This window comes from Pectinophora gossypiella, chromosome 27, assembly GCF_024362695.1.
Source record: "Pectinophora gossypiella chromosome 27, ilPecGoss1.1, whole genome shotgun sequence".
Lineage (NCBI taxonomy): Eukaryota > Metazoa > Arthropoda > Insecta > Lepidoptera > Gelechiidae > Pectinophora > Pectinophora gossypiella.
In genome coordinates this window covers 5473592-5487763 of record NC_065430.1, presented here as the reverse complement: position 1 = coordinate 5487763, position 14172 = coordinate 5473592, and the positions used below count along the sequence as shown (strand labels likewise).

The window sequence follows — 14172 nt, the reverse complement described above, 5'->3', positions numbered from 1 at the left end:
TTGGCGAGAGTTAACGACAAGGTCTTTCGCTTTGATTTAAACGCCAAAAAATAGTATCGAAATAGTACTCACCCCCTGCAAAATACCGAAAGTAGTACTTCAACGGTTCCAAAGTTATAAAGGTAGTTCTTTGATCCCGCTAGCTTGACGTTTTGAAAATACCTATTATCTGGGGAATGCTTGCATACTTCAGTTTGTAACTAATGTCAATAAACTCGTATGAAATAGTACTCCCTACCATCATAATTTTGATCCGATTCTCTTTGTAGAAATGTTAAAAAATCATCATAACCTATGCCATACATTTGTTGTTGATACAGTCACGTAGACAATTACATAACCTCACAATTTATTCGTAAGTATTGCCATTTTGGAGGTCTACCCTACCATTTCTTTGCACTTCAGTGCTGCTATTACAAAAAATTCCTATTGCATACACCCATATGCACTAATTTTAATAGAAAATGGCTGCATGGGTCTAGTTCTTATCGAAAACAATCTGTGATTTTAATACATCATAATACATTTTTAATCTGCTGTTTTTATTTTATAATTTATACCTTCATGTTGAATTTGTTACGGATCGAAGTGTTTGTTAATAAACAATTTGCAGTATTTGTAGTATAACTCAAAGAGTTTCAACAATGATATTACTTTCATCTAACAACCCTGGCACTTCACCAATTTTTACCCAAAAATGGGGAAAAATACTGAAATCTGACAACATTCTTGACCATGTGTAATAATTTTGTTCGCGACTGTACTCGTCTTGATAAATGTATGACATAGGTTATAATGACTTTTTGACATATTTCTACAAAGAGAATCAGGTCCAAATTATGATGGTAGGGAGTACTATTTCATACGAGTTTATTGACATTAGTTACAAACTGAAGTATGCAAGCATTCCCCAGATAATAGGTATTTTCAAAACGTCAAGCTAGCGGGATCAAAGAACTACCTTTATAACTTTGGAACCGTTGAAGTACTACTTTCGGTATTTTGCAGGGGGTGAGTACTATTTCGATACTATTTTTTGGCGTTTAAATCAAAGCGAAAGACCTTGTCGTTAACTCTCGCCAAATTTCGCTCACCGTCAAGCTAGCAAGTGCAATAAAACATGGCTATAAATCCAGAACCGTGATGGTACTAATTTTTTTACAACAGGTACTATTTTTTTCAGTAAGAGTACTATTTTTTGGTATGGTCAAATTATTTTTTCGTGCCCATTTTTTTTTTGAGGCCGCTAGCTTGACGCACACCAAAAATCACTTGATCCCTAGTTTGGTTAGGACATTGCAGGCTGATCACCTGATTGTCTGAAAGTAAGATGATCCGTGCTTCGGAAAGCACGTTAAGCTGTTGGTCCCGGTTACTACTTACTAATGTAAGTATGTAGTAGTTACAGTGCGCCATGCCAGAGGCCTTTGGCATTTAATAACCCTGACACCAGGGTTGATGAGGTTGGTATTCCACTTCAGAACCCACACGGTTGTTGGGTCTCAGCTGAAAATCAGCGTTGTGGCTCTCCCTCAATGTCGGAGTGTCACAACATCTTGCCGAGCTCACGTCTCTTTTTAGAGATAAGGTTTAATTCAGTATTTTGTTCACTATTCTATTCTTTATAATTTATTCTCTATTAATTTTCTAACAGGAAATTCCACTTGATATTAACTCAGAATCATGACCTGATTCATCCCCTCAGTATTCGGTACGATGTCACTACCATCCTCTACTTAAGAGCTCCAACAAAAGGCAAGGCATAACTCTGCCCATAATGACAATGTCCTTTCCATCCGTATAACTTATCTAGGGTAACCTTTAAGTAGCTTAAGTTGGTTTGTTAAATACTTTGTTAAATGTTCTGTTTTATAAGCTGTTGGTTATCAAAATAAAAATAAGATACAGCTGGCACGTTAAGCCGTTGGTCCCGGCTGCATTAGCAGTCGTTAATAACCACCAATCCGCACTGGGCCCGCGTGATGGTTTAAGGCTCGATCTCCCTGTCCATCCATAGGGAAGGCCCGTGCCCCAGCAGTGGGGACATTCATGGACTGATGATCATGATGATGATGAAGATACAGCAATGTACGGTCACGAGCATTAATATGTATACACTTTGGTACCATGTCACATTAAGTTTCAGACAAATTAAACTACAAGTCTCACTAAATGTCAAATATGTTAGTGCGACAGAGTCCTAAAGTGGGTACCATCTACTTATTTCTAAAATAAATGATTTTCTTTCTTCTTCTTTCTTTCACGATAAGTAGAATATCTAAATATCGCGTGTTGTCTGTTGTTTCTGTGTCCTGTTGCGTGTGTAGAATTCGACCTAATAACGTAGGTAGGCAACAATTATAGCAACATTACAAAAGAGCGGCGTTTCGTTCCCCGCCGCCTTTACTCAATACTCTCATTAAAATAGGTTGCTTAAATGCGTGCTAAAATGCCAAACAAGTAATCAATAATCAATCTATTGTTTTGTCGAATAAAAAATCTGTATGGTACGGATTTTTTGATATGAAATAGATATACAGCCTGTTATGACATCGTAACGAAAACTTTGACGGGTGATTCAGATTAGATTCTGAGTTGATATCAAGTGGTATTTCCTCTCGGAAAATTCCATTTGTTATCAACTCAGAATCACGAACTGAACCATCTCCCTCAGTATTCGTTACAGAGTCACTACACTAACACCCATATGTACTTGTACGTATGTACCAAAGTGCTTATGCCACCAATAAAACCAGTTATGACGTTATTACTAAACAAACGGCAAAGTACAGAACTTAGAACAAACAGACATACGACTCGAACCTTGCAAAAAAGAAGTTTATATATTTTTTTTTAATCTTTACTTATTTTAGGGGTTTTTATCTATGTGGACACAGTTTTAACAGCCTCCGTGGTCTAGTGGTTAGAGCGTTAGGCTCACGATCTGGAGGTCCTGGGTTCGAATTCCGGTGGGGACAAATCACAAAAATCACTTTGCGATCCCTAGTTTGGTTAGGACATTACAGGCTGATCACCTGATTGTCCAAAAGTAAGATGATCCGTGCTTCGGAAGGCAGGTTAAGCCGTTGGTCCCGGTTACAAAATTATCACCGGCGTCTCAAACGGGGAGCGTCGATTCGAACCCCTGCACCGAACTTGCACCAATGCGTTACCCGCAATCTTTGATTTTTTTTTACATATTTCCTCGCCTTATGGTTGTCTGGAAAAATTCGTTCCAAACCAAAAGGCCGCCATTTCCCATCTACCTAGTTAAGTCTCTTTTAGACTTCGTGTCCATTTTTTGTTTAATGTGTTTCCTGATTACCTATTAAAAAAGCTTATTATAAGATTAATGACTACCTAAATGATAAAAATGACTGGTATTTAATGTGTTTCTCTAGTTATGAAATAACTTGTAATGTATACCCTCATTGGTTTTTAAAATATGTGTTGCTGTTGCAGTTTCTTGTCATTTCTTCTCCTCAGCCATAACACCTTGCGAAATGACGTAAATTCAAAAATGTTACATTGACCTTCAACAAGTTTAGGTTTATCCATGATAATTACGTTGATTAAATGATTCTGATTTCTTACCAACGGAAAATCAGCGTCATAGTCTAGGCTATGGCATTATGCTGAGGTGGAACCGTTTCGGCATACATTCGTAATCGTATTATTCTGTTTTAATATGTGAAAACAATAAGTATGTCGAATACATAAAGAGCCTTTTTATAACTATTTCTTTTTTTTTATTTTAGTGCAATAAAGTGTATTAAAAAATCACTTTGTGATCCCTAGTTTGGTTAGGACATTACAGGCTGATCACCTGATTGTCCAAAAAAGTAAATAAAGATCCGTGCTTCGGAAGGCACGTTAAGCCGTTGGTCCCGTTTATTACTTACTGATGTAAGTATGAGTCGTTACTGAGTCATGTCAGGGGCCTATGGCGGCTTAGTAATAACCCTGACACCAGTGTTGATGAGGTTGGTAATTCACCTCACAATCCACACGATAGAAGAAGAAGGGAGAAAATAGGGCAGTGGTTTTCCTCTTGCCTTCCGCCCCGCAGTACTCTGTCTGACGCAAGTGGGATGGCGCCCAGAGTAATCTATTACAGAGCCTGTAATGTCCTAACCAAACTAGGGACCACAAAGTATTTTTTGTGATATGTCCCCACCGGGAATCGAACCGAGTACCTCCGGATCATGAGCCTAACGCTCAACCACTGGACCACAGAGGTCGTTAAAAATACGGTCCCTAAAAAGTAGCATGGAAATGCTGCACATACAAGAGCGTGGCTCTTAAATTGATGACGATGAGGGTTCCGTAGTAAGGATAAAAACGGGACCCTATTACTACGACTTCGCTGTCTGTCCGTCCGTCCGTAACCAGGCTGTAACTCAAGAACAACGACAGCTAGACAGTTGAAATTCATCATCATCAGCCAATTAACGTAGCCACTGCTGGGGCACGGGCCTTCCCTATGGATGGATAGGGACAACGGGCCTTAAACCATCACGCGGGCCCAGTGCGGATTGATGGTTATTAACGACTGCTAATGCAGCCGGGACCAACGGTTTAACGTGCCTTCCGAAGCACGGAGGAGTTGCCGCTACAACAACAAATACTAAAAAAACAAAATAAGTATTTACAAAAAAAATCGCGTTTGTTGTACGAGAGGGCTCTCGTTTTTGTTCCCTTTCCACTGTTTATACTGTATCTGTCATCCATTTGTGTAAATTTGTCTTGTATGTTGTTTGCAATAAAGTATATTTGATTTGATTTTATTGCCTTTTTTTGCTCGATTTCAATAACGACAACAGGTTGGCAATATAAGGGTGTTAGGCCCCATTTTGATTTAACAAAATAAAATTAAGACAGTGGTGACGATTGTCAATACTTTTGGAAGCTATGACCGATTTGCGCTGCTACAGCACACATACGGTCACGAGCAATAATATGTATACACTTTGGTACCATGTCATATTAACTTTTTTGACAAATCGAACTGTAAGTCTTACTAAATGTCAAATATGTTAGTGCGACAAAGTCCTATAGTGGGTACATTATATTGCTCACGACTGTACATACCTGGCGTGTTTAATACAGAGCTTCGTCTCTGTTGATGGGTTGTCTGTATCTAATCTTTTTCTTTTTGTATGCATGTGTGTCTGTAGACCAATTAAATGTTTTTATCTATCTATCTATCTAATCTTAAAATAAAATTACGTAAAGAAATGCTAAAACTGTGTTTAGAATTACCATAATGTTTGTGTGAATTATGTACTGGAAGATAGTAGATAGTGTCGATTCATCGTCGCGCGCGACAAATACTGCGTGACCTTGGTAAAAAAAAACCGGCCAAGTGCGAGTAGGACGCGCACGAAGGGTTCCGTACCCTTGACTAGTAAGCAACAGTAAGTACAAAATTATACAGGGTGTTAGTGACATCGTAACGAATACTGAAGGGGATGATTCAGACTTAAAATAAAATTAGATGGTATTTACAGGAATTAGCACCATTGGTCCTGTAAATACCATCTAATTTTATTTTAAGTTATATATGTCATTTTTTTAACCGCCGAAAAGGAAAGGGACGGGTAATCGACAAGCATAAAATTTATGGAACACACGTCAATTTTAAGCACAAATCTAAAACAACCGTCTAAAAATTTTACACTGGCCAATAACCCGACAGAATTAAGTTGACGACAGCACATGTCAAACGGTTCGCATACCAGCGAGATACCTTTTTGATTCGCCCGGGTTATTCATTCATTTACTCATCTTCATCAGCCCATTAACGTCCCCACTGCTGGGGCACGGGCCTTCCCTATAGATGGATAGGGAGATCGGGCCTTAAACCACCACGCGGGCCCAGTGCGGATTGATGGTTATTAACGACTGCTAATGCAGCCGGGACCAACGGCTTAACGTGTCTTCCGAAGCACGGAGGAACTCGAGATGAAAACTTTTATTTACTCATCCTTCCTAAAATTAAGAGCTGTCGATCATCCGTCCCTTTCCTTTTCGGCGGATAATAAAATGACAGGTACAACTTAAAAGTAAAATTAGAAGGTGTCTGCAGGAATCGGGGCAAATATGCATCTTTTATCTTAGTTTTTGTGTATAAATCTTCTTCTTCTGTCGTGTGGGTTGTGAGGTGGATTACCAATCCCATCAACCCTGGTGTCAGGGTTACTATCGAGCCGTCAAATGACAATTTACACCCAGGCACAGTTACATCTTCCACCCATTATTCTTCTGATCAAGACAAGGAGAAGTAATATAGGTAGCAACATAAATCTATACATAATGTGATCCAAACAACAAGCAACAATTATTTTACATATGTTTCAGCCAAACAGTCTCCGTGGTCTAGTGGCTAGAGCGTTAAGCTCACGATCTGGAGGTCCGGGTTCGATTCCCGATGGGGACATTGTCGAAATCACTTTGTCAGACTGTCCTTTGTTTGGTAAGGATTTTTCAGGCTTGAATCACCTGATTGTCCGAAAAAGTAAGATGATTCCGTGCTTCGGAGGGCACGTTAAGCCGTTGGTCCCGGCTATTAGCCGTAAAAACACCTCCACCAACCCGCATTGGAGCAGCGTGGTGGAGTATGCTCCATACCTCCTCCGGTTGATTGAGAGGAGGCCTGTGCCCAGCAGTGGGACGTATATAGGCAGTTTATATATATGTTATGTATGTTTCTGCCATTACATTGTATTTTGGAATAATTATGTACTAACCCGAGTAATGAGAAAATAGGTAATTAGCACTTTAAAGCTGTACAACGCCATCTATATTGTTTTTGGTGAACGTAGCCTGGAGTCTTTCATTCACGTTGGGGTATTAGGTACCTATATGATTATCACGTGCTCAGCGGTGAAGGAAAACATGGTGAGGAAAACCCACATCCCCGAGAAATGCGTTTCGAACGTAAATGACCTGACCATTATTAGGTCGGTTTTCCCTTCGCGGGTTGGACGGTCAGTCAGGCAGTCGCTTCTGTAAAAAACCGGACCTGTCAAATCTTCAGGTTAGGTAAGCGGACCCTGTTAAAACGGGATAATGCTAGGATGATGATGACAAGAATGTCTTTATCAAAACTACACGTGTAAATACGGTCACGAGCACTAATATGTATACACTTTGGTACCATGTCACATTAAAATTTTTTGACAAATTGAACTGTAAGTCTCACTAAATATCAAATATGTTAGTGCGACAGAGTCCTAAAGTGTGTACATTATATTGCTCATGACATGACTGTACAAGCACGGTCACGAGCATTAATATGTATACACTTTGGTACCATGTCACATTAACTTTTTTGACAAATTGAACTGTAAGTCTCAATAAATGTCAAATATGTTAGTGCGACAGAGTCCTCAAGTGGGTACATTATATTGCTCATGACATGACTGTACAAGCACGGTCACGAGCATTAATATGTATACACTTTGGTACCATGTCACATTAACTTTTTTGACAAATCGAACTGTAAGTCTCACTAAATGTCAAATATGTTAGTGCGACAGAGTCCTAAAGTGGGTACATTATATTGCTCATGACCGTACATGTTACAAATGTCAATATACATAGTAGTTTTGTTACTACCTTCCCGCATTATTCCACACTTGTAAACAATGTTACAAACCGATGCGATGTCTTTCCTTTTTTTATGTAATTATAGTTAAGTTTTTTTTTATATACTCTCTCCGCCTGTTCAACAGGACAAATTAACTTGTTTGTTAAAATATTTAGTTCTCATGGACTATGTATGGTTTTTTTTTAAGAGTACACATAACATAAACATCCTATATACGTCCCACTGCTGGACACAGGCCTCCCCCAATCAACCGGAGGGGGTTTGGGGCATACTCCACCACGCTGCTCCATTGCGGGTTGGTGGTGTTTTTACGGCTAATAGCCGGGACCAACGGCTTAAACTTGCCCTCCAAAGCACGGAATCATTTTACTTTTTCGGACACTCAGGGTCATTCAAGCTTGACTCGAACCCGGACCTCCAGATCGGGAGCCTAACGCTCTAACCACTACACCACCAGGCTATTTTTTTTTATCAAATTGTTTTCTTGTACTCTGATCCTATCTGCCTAAAGGCTTACCGGGTGAGAGCCTTCAGCCCTCCCCATTTGTCCGGCCAAGTAGTTAATGCCATCTGCGGCAAATCTACAATAAGTCACGTCAAAAAACAAAAAACTAGGCTACGTAATAACGTACCAGACAACCATGTCTGGAAGAGATCGCTTTATGCGATAAGGCCGCCATCTGCCATATACTTAGTTAAGAGTCTTTTTGTAATTATTTCTTTTTATTTTGGTGCAATAAAGTGTATTTGTTTTGTATTGTAATAAATCTCTTTTTACACAACTTTTTCGCCTTTTTCCTGTCAGGAATGTTTCTAACGCGGGAACATCAATGTTCAGGATGATAAACAACGTGGAACCAGGTATACAAGATAGGTATTTCATCTCTTAACTTGTCCTTGAACGTAACGTTACACGACCTAGTTCCTTCTATAACCTGAACATTATTATAAACATCGAAACGCAGACAAATCCATTCCGGGGGCAACAAGTTGGCTACGTTACACACTTTCGCTCGAACCAGACCTTAATTAACATAAATAACAATATCCAAAAACTTTACCGCAATAAAAACAATTCAAAATTAATAATAAACCACTCACATCCTAACAGCTCCTTCGGCTCCTTGGATAAAAATTAAAACAGTAACAACGCGTGATAACACTCGCGTTTTATTAAATATAAAGACACGACCGCTCCGTGCGGCTGCCGGCGAGGAACTGAATTGTAGCTGGCGGGCGAGGATGGGTGACGTGCGTACGCGCAGAGGCCTGCGTCACGCCGGTCGTGACAGCGGACGGTGGACACTCGCGTGCTAAACGAATGAACTTATGAACTTGAACTCGCTTTAGGGAGATTTTCGTGTGAACACACCGTATTTTTGGAGTGACATCCGATGTGCTGATATCAGTAAGTGTTTGTTGGTAATCGACCTTATAACCCTCACGAAATAAGAAGTGCTGCAGACTTTCTATACTGTTCTGGGAACGAATAAAAAACAGAACACGTTGAAATTCATGTCTTCCCAGCCATTTCGTGAAATCCGACAGAGGGATTAATGTTATAGGCGACATCTATAATTATAGCTGATCCCAAGTCACCACACCGTTTATCTAAATTATACAGGACTACAGGACTTTCAAAACTAAATTTGGTTTTGCTAGTCACGCCCGCGCCCATGCAAGAGCCCAGGGTAACACTAGCTAAGGGTGTCGCCGTCGACGGAGGATATCATCATCATCATAATCATCATCATCATCTAAATTATTCTTAATAGTTAGTTATGTTTTAGTGGTCCGGGTTCGATTCCCGATGGGAACATAGTCAAAATCACTTTGTGAGACTATCCTTTGTTTGGTAAGGGCACGTTAAGCCGTTGGTCCCGGCTATCAGCCGTAAAAACACCTCAACCAACCCGCAGTCGAGCACCGTGGTGGAGTATGCTCCATAACCCCCCCGGTTGATTGAGGGGAGGCCTGTGCCCAGCAGTGAGACGTGTATAAGCTGTTTATGTTATGTAAGTTTTAGTTATCTTAATAATTTACAGACTGTTATTTATAAAGAAAAAAATATTGTCTTTATGTTATTTATGCGGGATTGTCAGTCGAGAATGAAACACTACTGTATTTGGGATAGAGAATGGAGTAACAAAGCAGATGTTAAGACACAGATCAATACGAATTGGGTTGAGAGGTCACGGGGCAGAAATATAGGGCGGCGTGCTGAAGGCTTGCCTCTCACTTTGAGGTCGCAGCTTCGAATCCAGCACAGGCCTAAACCAATGATCGTCGAATTTGTTTTCGAATTCGTGTTTGGATTGTACGTGCTCAGCGATGAAGGAAAACATCGTGAGTAAACCCACATTCCCGAGAAATGCATTTTCGGAGGTAAGTGACGTAGCCTGTATTGGGCTGGTTTTTCCTTCACAGGCAGTCGCTTCTGTAAAAATCCGGACCTGTCAAATCTTCAGGTAGATTAAGAACAGGAAGAAGATGATGATTAGGTAAATTTTTACCTTTATTAAGTCAAAATTACCTTAATCAATGAATTATTGGTTGTTATTGTTGGTTATATTTTTATTATTTTTTTATTATTATTATTATGTTTACTTCAAGTAAATAGTAGCCGGTACCGACTTGCGCCCTCCGAAGCACGGAGAATCGAGTGACCTGCCTGTTTTTTTTTTTGTTAATTTTGTGCCCAAACATGCGATCGGTGGACTAACCATAAGCAGTTATTATGACTGGGTTTTAGTGGCGCACAGAGGCCCCTCATGCCTCTATTAACCCCTTAAATGCCGGAACGCGGATCTCGACCAGACACAATGTAAAATCTATTGTGTCTGGTATCTCGGCATATGAGAGGTTAAGGCTTCTGGCTGTATGTTTTGTCCTAAACAAAACTAGGGATCACTAAGTGTGTGTGTGTGTCCCATAGATTCCAAATCGGGACCAGCGGATCGCGACCCCAACCCTCAACCACTGGACGATTCCGAGGACGAGCTGCGATTCGAACTCGACTCGTCACTTTACTATATAAAAAAAAAAAACGAAAAAAAAAAAAATTTTTTTTTCTTCACTCGGCGTAATGTGAAAAACATGCACCGACTTCCGATAAATTACACAAAACACGACTTTCATATCTAAGCGCCGCACAACGAGCGCAACGTGTCTGTAGCATGCTTCCTTGTGACCCGAGATAGGCGGCGACCCTGGCAATGTCGCTCCAATGTCGGCCCGTCCCCGCGACCGATAGAGGTGGATAGGTGATAGGCCATGAAAGTTAGAAAACTTATGTAATCCACAACAAGTTGTGCACGCAAATAGGTCATTTACTTGACATTGTCCCGATTCCTGCAGGCACCTCCTAATTTAATAATAATAATCATCATCATCACCAGCCCATTAACGTCCCCACTGCAGGGGCACGGGCCTTCCCTATGGATGGATAGGGAGATCGGGCCTTAAACCACCACGCGGGCCCAGTGCGGATTGGTGGTTATTAACGACTGCTAATGCAACCGGGACCAACGGCTTAACGTGCCTTCCGAAGCACGGAGGAGCTCGAGATGAAAACTTTTTTTTTGTGGTCACCCATCCTATGACCGGCCTTTGCGAAAGTTGCTGCGAAAATAGTTGTTGAATAATAATAATAAAAAAGTTTATTTAGGTAAAACCTACCGACCTAATTTAAGCCATACCTGTCGTTTTCTTACTTCCTTTTCGGCGGAAAAGGTCGAATGATTGACAACTGTTTATTTTAAAATGACCGAATAACCCGGGCAAATCACATAGGCATCTCGCTAATAGGCAACCCGTTTAACATGTGTTGTCAGCTTAAATTGGTAGGGTTATTCGCCTGAGAAATTTTGCGCGGGTTGTTTAAGGGTGGTATTGGTGCTAATTCCTGTAAATACCATCTAATTTTATTTTAAGTTATATCTGTCCTTTTCTTATCCGCCGAAAAGGAAAGGGACGGGTAATCGACAAGCATAAAATTTATGGAACACACGTCAATTTTAAGCACAAATCTAAAACAACCGTCTAAAAATTTTACGTCAGTCAATAACCCGACACATTAATTTACTCATTCTTCCTAAAATTAAGAGCTGTGAATCATCCGTCCCTTTCCTTTTCGACGGATACGAAAATGACGGATATAACCTAAAATAAAATTAGGCGGTGTCTGCAGGAATCGGGGCCATTAATAAACTAATCTTAGCTTCGAGACTGCTCTCAAGATCATGTCAATGTGTCTGTTCTTATATAAAAACAGTGACTTGAGCATGGTCTTGAGGGCAGTCTCAGCTGAGATTAGTTTATTAGTGGCCCCGATTCCTGCAGACACCGCCTAATTTTATTTTAAGTTATATCCGTCATTTTCATATCCGTCGAAAAGGAAAGGGACGGATGATTCACAGCTCTTAATTTTAGGAAGAATGAGTAAATGAATGAATAACCCGGGCGAATCAAAAGGTACATCGCTGGTATGCAATCCGTTTGACCTGCTGTCTACTTAACTATGTCGGGTTATTGACGGATGTAAAATTTTTAGACGGTTGGTTTAGATTTGTGCTTAAAATTGACGTGTGTTCCATAAATTTTATGTTTGTCGATTACCCGTCCCTTTCCTTTTCGGCGGATAAGAAAATGACAGATATAACTTAAAATAAAATTAGATGGTATTTACAGGAATTAGCACCAATACCACCCTAAGTTTCTGCCTAAAACTGACGTTATAGGTACTTATTATAAATTTTATGCCTGTCGTTTACCCGTCCCTTTCCTTTTCGGCGGATACGAAAATGACAGGTATAACTTAAAATAAAATTAGATTGTGTGTACTGGAATCAGTACCATAATTGAACTTTATTTCTAACAGAATTATTTATGCTTATATGTTTACATTTGTGAGCTCAGATTTCCGCATTTTGACTCTAAGATGGCCCATTATTAGTGCGGTTGTTGACTAAAGTAAATACTACATTATTTCTTAAGAGTTTAATTTAAGGTGAAGACACTTTGTTCATGTGTTCTTATACACATTACTATCACTGTTATGTTATGTTTGTTATGTTAGTGGGCTCTGTTTTCTGCATTTAGACTCTAAGGTAGCCCATTATGCGTGTAATTGTTGACTACGTAAGCCAACCGATCTTCCAAAAGTTCAGAAGCCTCCTGTGCCTTCACAGAGGGACCCCATTCCTTTGAGGATTTGTACCCGCTGTACTGTGACTCCCATGCATTCCAGGATGACATGGACGATGATCCGTGCTTCGGAAGGCACGTTAAGCTGTTGGTCCCGGTTACTACTTATTTATGTAACTAAGTAGTTGTTACATGAGTCATGTCAGGGGCTTTTGGCGGCTCAATAATAACCCTGACACCAGGGTTGATGAGGCTGGTATTCCACCTCACAATCCACACAATAAGAAATAGATGGAAGGCAGTTTCTTTTGCAATAATACAGTTTGTTTTTTTGTCTACTATAGGTCAGGCACCTTGGCCTGATGGGGTGCCTCTCCGAAGTGGTCAGCAACTAGCTGGATTAATGCAGCTATTTCAGGCACGCAAAATAGGCGCTCAGACGCCGAGTTGCGGAAAACGGCTGGCGAATACCAATACCAAATGATGTTTAGTAGGTCTATTGCACTTCCTTGTGCATTTTCCTACGTAGAAACATGGCCTATGCAACTTTACATGTTGTGAAACATTACTAGGTCATACTGTTATGACCAGTGAAAGTCTTTAATAGCAAGAATGGCCACCGTGGTCCAGTGGTTGAGCGTTGGGCTCACGATCCGGAGGCCCTGGGTTCGAAGAAGTGTCTTCCCCTTAAATTAATTTAAGATAAGTTAGTGGACAAACTCTTAAGAAATAATATTTTATTTATAGTTTTTTTTTCATTGTATTTTTGTGTAGGTTAAAGATAATAAATTGCTTATTAGCTTGTAGGCTAGATTAATATTATGAAGCATATATTTTATGCTAATGCTTTAATTAAAAAAATAATAATTAAAAAAAAAATAAGTTATGTGTCTTTTTACTGCCAGGAATGGCACATCATTGGTATGACCTACATAGACAAAAGATTATTTTGTATTTATGTTCTTTATTCAAAACTAATACTGCTATTAAAAAAAAAAATTGTAGTCCAATTAGATAGGTGCCTACTATTTAGGAAGCATAGGAAAAAGTTAGGTGTCTAAGTTTGCAAAGTGAGGGTTCTTGAATTAGAAAATTTCATTCTATGATAAAGTTTCACAACAATGACCACCACACACCACACATTTTTAATCATAATATTTGTTTTAGATATGTATAGTTTCATATTTTCCTGTTATGATTGACATAAAAAAACAAGGAAGGATTTATCCAGTTGTTTCATAGTGGCACTTGGCCGTTCATCCAGTAAGAATTAAGAAAGCTACGCGCGCAAGTTATATACCTCCCAAAATCGACGATAAATCACTACAATCAAATTACCGTAATCACTAAATCGTTACAAATTACAATAAAGGGTTTATATCATCGAATTTTATAAATCAACATTCATAATATAG

The 14172-nt window shown here is 39.6% G+C and overlaps 1 protein-coding gene across 2 annotated transcripts in view; it reads right to left on the bottom strand.

The window, feature by feature from the left end:
- LOC126378821 (ATP-citrate synthase) overlaps positions 1 to 14172 on the bottom strand; it is a 55130-nt gene that overhangs the window by 40707 nt on the left and 251 nt on the right. The window contains exon 1 of one of the 2 annotated variants that reach the window (XM_050027241.1): positions 8714 to 8859. The exons of the other annotated variant lie outside the window; for it this stretch is intronic. The gene's annotated coding sequence lies outside the window, so the exon portion shown is untranslated. Of the gene's footprint in view, positions 1 to 8713; positions 8860 to 14172 lie in introns of those variants that run through there. 2 annotated transcript variants of the gene reach the window in all.